The sequence below is a fragment of the Chelonia mydas genome, chromosome 3 (assembly GCF_015237465.2).
Source record: "Chelonia mydas isolate rCheMyd1 chromosome 3, rCheMyd1.pri.v2, whole genome shotgun sequence".
In the NCBI taxonomy this organism is placed as follows: Eukaryota; Metazoa; Chordata; order Testudines; family Cheloniidae; genus Chelonia; species Chelonia mydas.
In genome coordinates this window covers 133,086,758-133,099,345 of record NC_057851.1, presented here as the reverse complement: position 1 = coordinate 133,099,345, position 12,588 = coordinate 133,086,758, and the positions used below count along the sequence as shown (strand labels likewise).

The 12,588-nt window shown below is 40.5% G+C and overlaps 1 protein-coding gene across 5 annotated transcripts in view; it reads right to left on the bottom strand.

Annotated features, from left to right (window-relative positions):
- CHRM3 (cholinergic receptor muscarinic 3) overlaps window positions 1–12,588 on the bottom strand; it is a 458,319-nt gene that overhangs the window by 326,141 nt on the left and 119,590 nt on the right. For 4 of the 5 annotated variants that reach the window (XR_006289716.1, XR_006289714.1, XR_006289715.1 and 1 more), the window contains exon 1: window positions 8,938–9,216. The exons of the other annotated variant lie outside the window; for it this stretch is intronic. The gene's annotated coding sequence lies outside the window, so the exon portion shown is untranslated. Of the gene's footprint in view, window positions 1–8,937; window positions 9,217–12,588 lie in introns of those variants that run through there. 5 annotated transcript variants of the gene reach the window in all.

Genomic DNA, 12,588 nt, shown 5'->3' with positions numbered 1-12,588 from the left:
TAGTGAGTAAATGAAATATAAGTGCAACTTTACCAACATTAAATCGAGGTTGGTGATAAACTACGAATTCATGGGGCTGCCAGCTTAGAAAGATAGCTCTGGGGAAAAATTAACAATTCAAATCAGGGGATACAAGAAATAGAAAATGGCTCTGTCTCTTGAGGATAGGGAGCCATCTGGCCCATTTATAAGAATATTCTCTCCAATGGGCCAAAGAACAATGGAGATACTGGCTGCAGAGACTGCAACTTATTTCCTTTTCATTGCCAAAAAACAGTACCGGAAGTGGCATCCTGAAAGTAGGATGGAAATCAGAGGAAACAAGGACAAAAAGGGATTGTTTTCAGAATGTTTTCCTAGAAATAGACATGTTTACAAACAGATAGCAAAATACCTAAACAAAAGAGCAATTTTGCAAGGAAGACTAAGATGCAAACGATATAAATTGGCTTTAAAGTTTAAAATAGCTTGAAGGTAAACATTTTTTTGTCAATTGATAACAAATGCAAGCCTTCAAATTGCTAAAAAAGTAACCTAACAGATGTTCTCACTTACTAAAACATAAGACATGTCTACAAAAAAACCACAATATTCAAATCACGTTACTGATTTCATATAACCAATAAAAATAGATTTTTGAGAATGTATTTTTATTACATTTTAACCCACATTTCATTGCAAGTTAACCCCAGGCAATGAGAAAAATCAGTATCCCCTCCCCAACAAAATTAACACAATGCTCTGCTGACCAAAAGATGCTGGCAGCCAAAACTTAATGTACTCCTCTGCACTATTCTCATCCTTTGCTATTAGGGCCTAAGAATGTCCTACTTCAGGGAGTAACAAGATATTGGGAATATTTTTCTACTAATGTGATAAAAACAAATAAGATAAATTCTGATACAGCAGTATGTACTGTACTCTGCCATGTGGTAGTTTTATTAGCAGTAATTAATTGTTTTTATATGTAATTTATTCTCATAAAAATGTATCCTAAACCTATAAAAGCTAACACAAACAACTGCATTAGGCCTAAATATTGAAGAAGCTTCCAAAAACAAGCAAGAGTATACTGCGTATGAGATGATACTTACAATATAAACAACATTAGATAAGAATATGTCTTAAGGTATATGATTTCTGCTTTATTTTACAAAAAATGTGGCTACTTGGTCCACTTAGTAGGACACTTTTCTTCAAATATAGTCATTATTACATATGCCTTTATTATAGGTGGAGCAGAGGGAGAAGCCCATAAATTAGTTTTTCCCCAATACTTTCAAGTATGAAACCATTTCAATTACAGCAGAACTCAGAATTACAAACACCAGAGTTATGAACTGACCAGTCAACCACACACCTCATTTGGAACTGGAAGTACGCAATTAGGCAGAAGAAGAGAGAGAGAAGAAAAAAGTAAATACAGCACAGTGTTAAATGTGAACTACTAAAAAAAAAAAAAAAAAAAAAAAAAAAAAAAAAAGAGGGAAAGCAGCATTTTTCTTCTCCATAGTAAAGTTTCAAAGCTGTATTAAGTCAATGTTCAGTTGTAAACTTTTGAAAGAACCTTAACGTTTTATTCAGAGTTACGAACATTTCAGAGTTATGAACAACCTCCACTCCCAAGGTGTTTCTAACTCTGAGGTTTGACTGTTCTTATAACTTTGCCAAACTTTAACTCTTTGGTGAGAAGATTTCCATACCGGGAGTCTTATTTTTTTAGAAAGTTTTAGCAAAAATATGTTGTTTTGCTCTCATTAATGAATTGGTTGCAAGAAAGTTATTTAGAAGTTCTAATGCTGCTACACTTTTTATCCAGCCCCACACAGCGCTTACATTTGTCTGGATTGAACACGTATCATCGCCTACAGAGTGACTCAACAGCTCCATCTAGGGGAAACAGGGTGGTCAGCAGGGTTTTCCCTGCAATTGCTGCTCCATAGAATCGTAGAACATTAGGATTGGAAGGGACCTCAGGAGGTCATCTAGTCCAACCCCCTGCTCAAAGTAGGACCAACCCCAACTAAATCACCCCAGCCAGGGCTTTGTCAAGCCAGGTCTTAAAAAGCCACTAGACACCTGAACAGATAGCTAGAAGACACTCTCCTGTGCTCTCAGTACTTCACTTCAGGGTGCCCACTCAGTGAGGAAGAGGAGAAACCAATCTGAAAACACGAGGTGTTAGGAATCAGGAGGAGGAGTTCTGAGGAGGAGATTGCAGGAGCCAGAGGGGGGTGAGAAGCAGAAAGGGAAAGAGGATCAGTAGCCAGAAGTGGGCGTGGAAAGCAGAGGGAGACAGGTGGGCAGTGTGTGTAGGTTTGAATGGGTTGGCTGGAGTGGGAGAAAGATAATCAGAAGAGCGTATCCCCTCCAGAACCTGGAATTTGAGCCCTGAGTCTCAGCCACTCCTCTGCTGTCAGCAAATAACTGTGAAACCCACTCTCAATCTGTGTTTTATCACCCTCTAGTGCCTGATCCACGTTCAGCCTATTACTGCTACCAGTTAATCTGTTAGCTCAAATGGAATAGTTCTGTGCTTAGAGCTAAAAATCCAAATCCTATTGATGAAGCAAGCTGGGGGCCAACAAAGTTCTGTGTGATAGAATTTCTGTTTGCTAAAAAAATTAATGACATTAAATCCCCAAAGTGAGTCTTGAGGGCAAAAATTGTGTGAAAGTCAGACACTACATCCATCCAACATCTTGACAGATGAAAAGAAACATGACAAAGTCAGTCAGTCAATGGTGCTTGACAGTAGTGTGGGAAAAGAGCCCAAAGCAGACCTTCCCACAATGGCTACTCGCCAGATGGAGATTAGAGCACACACTGCTTCTCGGCTCACCTGCAGGCCTCAGCCTGGGCTCTCTGATAGCTCTCCGCGATGACTGCACTAGCCTTGTCCTGTCTTCTCCAGACTAAGCAGCTGTGGGCAGGGTTCTGCCAGTTGTCATTGAGAATGCTGAATTTCTTTAGACCTTGCTTGACCTTATTGTTGTATCGGTGAATTGGCCTTCCTCTGCGTCACAGCAGTTCTTGAGTTGACCACAGAGTACAGCCTTTGGGAGACGATCTTGAAGCATATGCTCCATGTGTCTCAGCCAGCGAAGCCTGCATAGACTGTAGGCTGGTTCTCTCAAAGACCTTGTTGTTAGCCATCCATTGGTCCCAAGTGACTCCAAGGACTTTTCTGAGACAGTGAATGTGGAAGCTGTTCAATCTCTGCTCCTGCTTGGAATATGTGACCCAGCTTTCACAGCCATAAAGGAGAGTACTGAGGATCCAAGTCTGATAAACAGAGACTTTCATGTTCAGGGTTAGCAGCATGTTGATACAGACATGTGAGGTAAGTTTGCCAAAGGTAACAGAGGCTTTGCTGATTCTCACATCAAGTTATCTATCAAGGCTAAGTGAGCTGGTTAAGGTTGAGCTAAGATACAGAAGTGATCCACATTCTCCAGAGTTTCATTATTGACATAGATTTTAGTTGGGATGTTGGTACCCTGTGACATGACAACTGTTTTCTTGATACTGATTACCTTGCCAATCTGAATACATGCATCAGAGAACTTATTCATCACATGAGTTAGAGACAAATACACTGTCATCTTCAAAGAGCGAATCCCGAATAGTGAGCTAGGTGACATGCCTTTTGCTCTGAAATATTCTGATGTTGAACAAGCTGCCATCTAGCCTTTATTCAATTACTACATCAGATTGATTGTTTCCAAAAGCATACTTACGGAGAATTGGAAAGATGTCGTCAAAACTGATAGGCCCTAAGATGTAGCCTTGCTTCATGCCAGCATTAGTGCTAAACTCAGATGATGTTTCATTTTCATACTGGATAGTTGCCTTCATTCCCTCATGGAAATCCTTAAATAGGAAGAGCACTTTGTGTGGACAGCCAGTTTTCGACAGGTATATGCCATTCCTGCTAACTCTGTCAAAGGCCTTGCTACACAGAGAGGTGCCTGTTGTTCACAGCATTTTTCTCGCAACAAGCACATTGTGAAGGACATGTCAGTCATGGAGCATCTGGCTCCCACACTGGCTCTCAGGATAAATTCTCTCAGCAAGGACTTGAGTCTTTTCAGCAGGACCCTCGTAAGCACCTTGCTGACCACACTGAGCAGAGATATCCCTCAGTAGTTGTTGCAGTCTGCTCTGTCCCCTTTATTTTTGTAAAAAGTGATTATGTTTGCATCTTTCAGACCTTGGGGGGTTTCTTCCCAGGAGGCACAGAAAAGCTCCTGGATGTCGCTCACAGGCTCTCTTCCTGCCCTGCCGTTAGGTGCTCCAGAGATATCTGATTGTTGCGTGCTGCTTTCCCAGGGGCAACCTCTTTGATAGCTTTCTCCACATCAGTGGCTCTCAAAATTATTTATCATTGTGTGCAGCACATGCAGCCCACAATGTGTTATCTGGGCCCCAGGGGCCAGGTGGCATGGCAGCAGCAGCCCGGACCCCAATCCTGGACCCTGGACTCCTGCTGTGCAGAGACGGCCAGCTGCCTGTCCTGGATCCCCAAACCTGAAGGGCTGGGTGGCAGCCCTGGATCCCTGACCCCACCATGCTGGGCAGCAGGGCAGCCCAGAGCCCACCATGCCAGGCAGTTGGGAACCCAGACCCCGCCATGCAGACCAGCCTTTAGCATACAGCTGAGCTGGGCCACAGCTGTGTGCATGTTGCGAACCGCTGCTCTACATGTTCAAGAGTTGGTGTTTGGTCCAGTTCCTGCATCTTTGGAAGCTGGGGGATGGCAGCTAAGACAGTATGACAGATAAAGTCATCCTTTGAGTAGAGTTCTTAGTAATGCTCAGTCCATTGGTCAAGTTTTTCTTGCCTGTCAGTCAGGATGGTACCATCTTTTGTTTTCAGGTTTGCAGTCTTTTTACAAATTGAACCACGTGCCTCTTTGATTTCACCATAGGTAACATGAAGTTCCCCTCTTTCAAAGCAGGTCTGAATCTTTTTTGGATAGGCCTTGCCAATAGTTCTGGGCACATTCTCTGGTGGCTTTCTGGACTGCAGCCTCTTTGAACTTAAGATTTCTGGACTTATTTGGTTGTTGAAGTAAAGATAGGAAAGAAAAAGCAAGCTCACCTAAGAGTGGGAGCAGCAGATATTCTGATGCTGCGAATCAGTCAGGTTGTTTTTTCTTTGTTGTTCCAAAGAAATCCTTTTCAGCAGCCAGTGTCTTATTCTTTACATTTTCCCACAAGATGTCAGAATCAGGGGAATCAAGTTGATCCTTGTCAGAAACACGCTCAAGCACACATTGAAACTTTGCATATGTGTCAGAGTCCTTCATGTTAGTGATGCTGAGATGAGATGTGTCTTTTGAATTCACATAATGGATCTTTTTATGATGTAATTGGAGCTTTGTCCTGACAAGGGTATGGCCAGCGTTGCAATCAGCGCTATGCATTGATCAAGCATGTGGTACATCGTGAATGTTTCTGTGACAGATCAAGGTGATGTCAAGTTGATGGCAGTGTCCTGAGCGGGTTGCCTCCATGTGATCTTCCTGCTACTGTTGCCGGCAAAATAGGTATTCGAGACTATCAGATCACAAGACGTGCAAAGCTCAAGGACACACTGGCCATTTTTGTTGATGCTACCTGTGCTGTGTTAGCCAATGATGTGTCCCCAATCTTTGCAGTGATTACCCACATGGGCACTGAAATCACAGAGTGTGTTCCTCAGGGGGAGATTCTTGAAGAAATCACCAAGTCTGTTCCTTAGAGGGACATTCTTGAGGATTTGTTCCAGTTGAAAATAGAACTCCCCTTTTTGCTGTTTGGAGTAGGCAAGTATTGGCCTGTAGATGGACAGAAGAGTCTGGGTTCCAGAGTTCATATTCCCATCCAGCCACTTGATCCTCTCATTGATAAATACCAGAGGGGTAAATGCACAGAGGACAGACTTCTTGACAGCAAAACTGACAGTATAACCTTGGTTCATTTTCAGGTTTCCCAGACCAGCAGAAGTGGTCATTTACTTCATCTAGTGATCCAGTTTCCAAAAGACTCATCTCACTGAGGGCTGCAATATCGACTTCCAGTAGTTCTCTGTCAATTATGGCTGTTTTCTGAAATTCATGGTCTTTCAGTTTAAGGCCAGTTAGCATAGTGCAAACATTCCAACAAGCAATAATTAGTTTAGAGCCAGGAAAGAAATTGGAAGGAAGCTTTTTAGCCCACCTTTTCTAGGGCTTTCCATGAATTGGGATATGCAGGCCACTCCTACATAGGGCTGCTTGGACATCTGAGCCACTGCTGAATGCCTGGGTTCTTCCCCACCAGGCCGAGCAACCATTGAGCACAGACCTTTGATGTGTATGCCTAGGCAAAACAAAGAAGGAAGGGGTTGCCATAGGCCTTCCACCTTCTCTCTTGGCAGGGACTATAGAACTCCAACGGCAAGATGACGATCAAAATGATTGGTACAGGCCTGCTGCAGCTTCTAGCTAGACCACCACTCAGATGAAGGAAGTATCTGCCTTATCGCAACTGCGCCTCTTCTAAATGGCTGTGGTCCCGGTAGCGTGGGTACCATTGGCCAACAGGATACTGGCTCATCCTTTTTCTGGGGACATTTCCTACACCCAGGGGGTTCCACTACCCTGTCCTTGTGCACCATTGGGCCTTCCCAAGGGGAGACAGGTTTATTGATTGGCACTTGTCACTCGCCGTTGCATCGCTGGCTGAACCGTCTACACATCCAGTGGTGAATCCTAGAGGAACCAGGCAGAGATCAATCTGAAAGTCAGACACACTAAACAAGAAAATCATGAGGAACCTTGGCACAATAGCCCAAAACAGAAAAAAAGCAAAATGCAGAGAAATGCCTTCAGACAGTCATAGCAGCAATAATATTTCCCTTTAAAATATCCATAAAAATGAGACCACAACTTCAAAGCTGAAACAAACATGCTTTCTTGTCAGACGACAAAGTTTTTGCTGCATGGGGATAAGTGATTAGAAATTCCCTTCTTCGACCAACCATATGCCTGTCACATCTACTGAGCTGCATGGCTCTGGTGCTGAGCTACTGGTAATAACAAGGCCAATGGCTCCAGTTTTCAATACTGGCTGCTCGTCAGCTTGCAAATAAATGGTCTTTAATTGACCCTCCAAAGCACTGCTTGTAGGATAATCAATATTACTACACCACCTTTCCCACCCTTTAAAATAAGGCAATTGCCAAGGGTAGTAGTATACCATACCAGCTGCCACTTATGAATTAACTCATCCAAAAACATATGAGCAGAGAACTGTTTCAAGGCTGGTGACATTAAAATGTACAACATAGTTCACCACTCTTTTCTCTATGTCCTATCAATTTAAAAATCTCTTAACAAAACAATTATTGTAATTTACTAAAATCTGAACCAACAAAGAAAGATGCTTTGATTTAAATGTAATGCTGTTTGTGGTCACAACTTTATCCCGTATAGTTATTATTCAAGATAGTTATCTTGTACTATGCACAAAGGAATGTAAATTTATAACTGTGTTTTATACAAAATAATAATATAATTGTGTTCCTAATACATCCTTTACAAAACACTGAATTGTAACGTTTTATCTTCAAGTGTTTTAATCAGGGCACAAAGAGATAGCCAGGAATTTTTCCTGGCACAAAAGTAGTTGCTGTCCTTCAGAGCACATTAATATAAATGTTATTACTATTAAATAGTAAATGAAGAGATTTACATCCTTGTCATTCAGACACAATCTGGTGGTGCTCTCTGTGAGTTCTTGCCATATCTCCTGTAAATATACATCTTTTCAGACACGCCAAAGTTTTGTCTTTTTGTTTTGTTTTATTTGAGAGATTCCGCTTAAGCAGGGACAGTCAAAGCCTGTCATTTTGCAAAATATTTTGGAGTTTTGCAAAACTAATTTGATTCATGAGCCATTTTGTTTGAAATCTTAAACCAGGTTGTTTGTTTTCCAAAGACTGAGTCAAATTTAAGAACAAAACAAGATGATTTTTTAACCAAAGGGAAGCTTCTGTTGTATTAGAAATAAAACACTGCTCTCCAAAACTAAGCTTGTAACAAGAAATGCCTTACATATTTTATTAAATAGCATTTCTGTTTTTGATCAGAATTTCTCTCTTTTGTTTCCCCTTCATTTTTCAAAGGCTATTTGTTTTTCACTCTTCCGTAGTCACTACTAAGTGTTTTTTTTTTAAACTGAAAAATTAAGCATGTCGATGCATAAATCACAGAAAGGCAAGATCTGAAATACAATAAATCCAGAACACCTTTATAATCATAAAACACAGAAGGATAGTCCTACATTAAGCCTAGTTCTCTATTGTAAACAATAACTAAGAAACATAAATATAAAATAAGGATCTGTCTTCTGTCTTAGGCATTTCTACTGTGTCTACTACTACAGTACCCAAGCGCTATCACACCACTGAACACAGAAGTTCAGCAATCCAGAAATAAACCATTACCATGCAAAGAATAAAAGTATCAGCTTAAATTTGGAAATTATGAACTAAAACAAATGAATGGCTAGTAGTAAATAAACTACAGCACTGATTCCGTTAGAATGTGCTCCATTTTCCCCTCTTTTGTCAATATATAATTTAGATCCCATTATGTTCATGTAGGTTTAAAAGTAGGTAAAATAAATTTACCTAGTGCTAATCCTCATTTTCTCTAGAAAGGTTTTCAGCTTTTTAAAAAAATCTCAGCTCCAGTGATTTTATCCTGAGGAAAGTGGATGTGAATAGGGGAGGGAAAAAGAGGCATAAGGTAACTGATCGCACTATGTTTTTTGTTTTAGATGGAGAGGATAGTATCGCTTTGGTTTTAACTGACAACACACTCAGGAAATTTCCTTTGTAACTCATCTTCATTGAAGGTGATGTTGACAAGTTTGTTGCCTATACTGACAGTTTAGTCAAGCAACTTACCAATCACTGGAGAAGAGACAAAGGAGTTGAGGAGCACACATCTCTTTCCGAAGAAGCCATTGCAGCTGCCAAAAGTTACCAATAAAGAGTAGAAAACAAAACTTAGATGTTGGAAAAGAAGCTCAACAATCTTGAAAAGGGTGGATGAAGAAAAAAAAAGGCAAAATCATCGGGATTCTAGAGGCAGCTGTCTCCTCTGAAACCTGACTTCTACAGGTGGAAGATCTAGAAGGTAAAAAACATTTAAAGTGGATTAACTATCTGGACTTAGTTCCAAGATTTTTCCAATAAAAATCAACACACACCAATTAATATCTACCTCTGTAACTGCTATGATCACAGTTAAAATGTAAATATTCCTCAGTTACCATGCTGCAGTATCTGAAATACTACAGTATATCACTAGTCTATGTAGAAAAAGATTCAATAACTCCTCAGATACCAGGGCATATGGGAATTGTAATTATATTATCTTTTTCCAGGCAAAACAATTTTTATAATGGATTTTGTTTCACCAAAAATTTCTTGTGGATGTAACTAACATTTGCAACTTTAATCCTATCTTTAAGTATTTTTGCTGAAGTTTACTTTTGTACATCCAGCCAAACCTAAGATTTTCCTGCCCAATAACCTGAAAGTATATGATTCCCCAGAAGATGCTGAAGTTTTCCTTAATAAAGTCAAGTAGGCTCACTGAGGTCAGATACCTGAAAACTACCTAATCATAAACAAAAAGTTTACCCATAACAATTTTCACTGCATCATTTCCCCAGTCGCTTGATTTTCTTCATATTGTATATATCTTATTTTCCAATTTGTACTCAAAGACTTTTCTCCTGCCAATATATCTTTCCTGTTACTTTTCTCAGACCTTCCCTCTCTGAGTCTCTAACAAGTTTGGGACAATGTAGTTTTCCTTTTTTTGTAACATTGTGGATTTTTTTAAATTCAATGTTTTGGAAAGGAAATATACACTTACATGTACAGGCAACCCTCTTGCCAGTTTTTTTTATTTATTTTTTTAAATCTGTAATATGAACTATAAATGAGTAACAGTAATAGATAGAGAAAAGTGCTTAATTTCACAACAAAAATGAGAAATGCATTTTATTTCTAATTTGCAAAGAGATTTATGTATTATTAAGGCAATATATGCGTGGGTATATTCTTCTGCAAATTGTTAAAGGTAGTTGGATTTCCAGGTGCAGATTAGAAGTACTATTTGCTATCTCCCTCTCATTTTCCACTATTTCCTGGCTGACTAATCTTAAAAGACTATGGTCAAAGTTTTCAAAAGGGCTCACACACAATCAGGGGTTTGATTTTCAGAAAAGAGCCCAGCTTCCACTTAAGCACCAGAGTGGCCAGATTTCAGGCTAACTCAGCATGTTGGGTGCTGAATACTTTTGAAAATCTGACCCAAAGTGAAAATCCAAAGACAGAAGAATAAAACCACATAATTTAACAGTTTATAAACAGCCGTAGTGTTGCATCTCAGTGATGGCTGTATTTCACTATTGCATACAATTATTTTTCTGTGGGTTTATATAATTTGATAACGTTTGTGAAGAGATTTTAGTAGGAAAAGATGTCAGACGGAAATGTAAGACACTATTGTGGGGAAGAGGGAAATGGAGGAAGGATTGGTCCTCCTAAATTCACCCAAAGAAAGAATCTTTTGTATGAATGGATGTGGTATCTCCTCAGAGGGGAGGGTCTGCTGCATCCATGGTACAAACACCACACACCCTCCCCTTGGACTCCACAGAGAACTTCCATGGATTTGGTGTTCCATATGTAGGTTAAGATGGGCAAGTCAGAGAAATGCTCTTCATTCCACCCCAATCTGGCACGCAGCAGAAACTCACTTACAAGTTAATACAGCCTCCATACTTTTGTAGTGGAATGAAAGGTCATAGAGGCAGATGCCAGCTGGGAAGTCCTCTTCATGGCAAGAGCTACAAGGATCCTAGACCTCTTGCGGTGCTCAAGTGATTAATGAATGCTTTATGTATGCATCTTGATAGGGTTTTTTTGTATTTTTAATGAACTACATTAATTTATTAGAGTTTGCATACAGTGTTGGGGTGAAGGATGGGACATTGGTCATGGATCTCCATGTAATAGTTAAATGCCAAGTAATTTCCTCATTAAATGAAAGTACAAAATTTGTCAACTCTTCCTTCTATTTGCATTTGCCTGGAATGAGACAAACCACCACTACCATGAAAGGCTGAAACCTTGTGATTTCCATGGCTCAATACTTGTAAAAGTATTTACGAAGGAATTCTGCTCGGTCATTGACCACTGACAAAGCTGGAAGAAAGTAAATCAACAATGTTCAGTGTAATCCCTCATAAAATTTCACAGTGAGTCACCAGTCACAAATAGTTTCCTGCTCATTTAAAAAGATACGAGGTTATGGGAGAGGGTTGAATGAATGAACAAAACGATCCATGTATGTCTTTTCCCTAAAAGGTTGGCTCTGAAGAGGATACAGAAGGACTAAAGGCAAAGCGGGTGAGAGCTTTTCAGTTTTGTGTGGCGGACATTACTCATAGAAAAGGTTAATGAGGAGAATATGGGAGCGTGTAGAGAAAAGTACTGGGAAGATGATGAGATCCAGAACAGTAATAGACTGATTTTAGGGGCATATTTTCAGGGAGGTGGCCTGTCTTTAGCAGGTTCAAGCTGTGTCTGCAACACTGTGACCCTAAGAGCATCCCAATGCCAGAGGGCAAGGGGCTCCCTGGTCTATAACAATGAGTCTCAGCTGGCCTGACCAGCTCAGTGCACCCCAACTCACTGTTGTCATAATCTGTATCTAAAAGGGATCATGTAAGGTATCTTATGTGAACTGGTAACATGTGGGTCATTAATGTTACTTTGTGGTGTACATATGGTGACATACAAAAGTTACAAATTTGTGCTGGTAATACGTGAAATATGGAAAATGTGTTGGTGGGGTGCCTTGATCCCTTAGACAAAGGAATGTGGTTCCAGCTGCCTGAATGCATCTCCTGTGTAAATTGAGCAAGGAAAGACAATGGAAGTACATTTACATAAAGGTAAACACAGCCATGAAACTAGTGAGTTGGAGAGATAGCCACTTAACTATCTGGAGGAGTGGGGGGGAAGGATACCACAAAAATTAACAGGGTATCAGCCGCCTGGTGAACACAGCAAGCTGAGCTCATAGGGCAACTTCCTGACATTGAAAACAAAGATAAACTTTGAGAATATAAGCAGAGAGAGAAAGCCCTTTTGGTACCCTTCACCTGAGGAGACAAAGCAACCAAGTGCTTTAGGCTTTGTATTGGATCCTGGCTACAGACTGGCCAAGCATGCTGGAAGAACAACTAGGGTGAGAAAACTACTCTGACCAAAAACTGCTGTTTGTTAAATTAGGATTTAGTCTTAGAAGTGTATCTTTACTTGTGTGTGTTTGTAACCGTTGCTAGCACTATTCCTTTTACTTGTGTGGCAGAGCTCCGACCTTGTCCCCGTGGGTCCCACGCTTCCAGGCGGTTTAGGCTAGCTTCAGAGGCTCACTGCAACCCTCCATATAGCCCTTCTTGCTCTAGGGCCAGAGATACAATCTACTGAGCCCTTTTCATCATAAGCCAGCAATGGAGGTTGGTGAGAGAATTC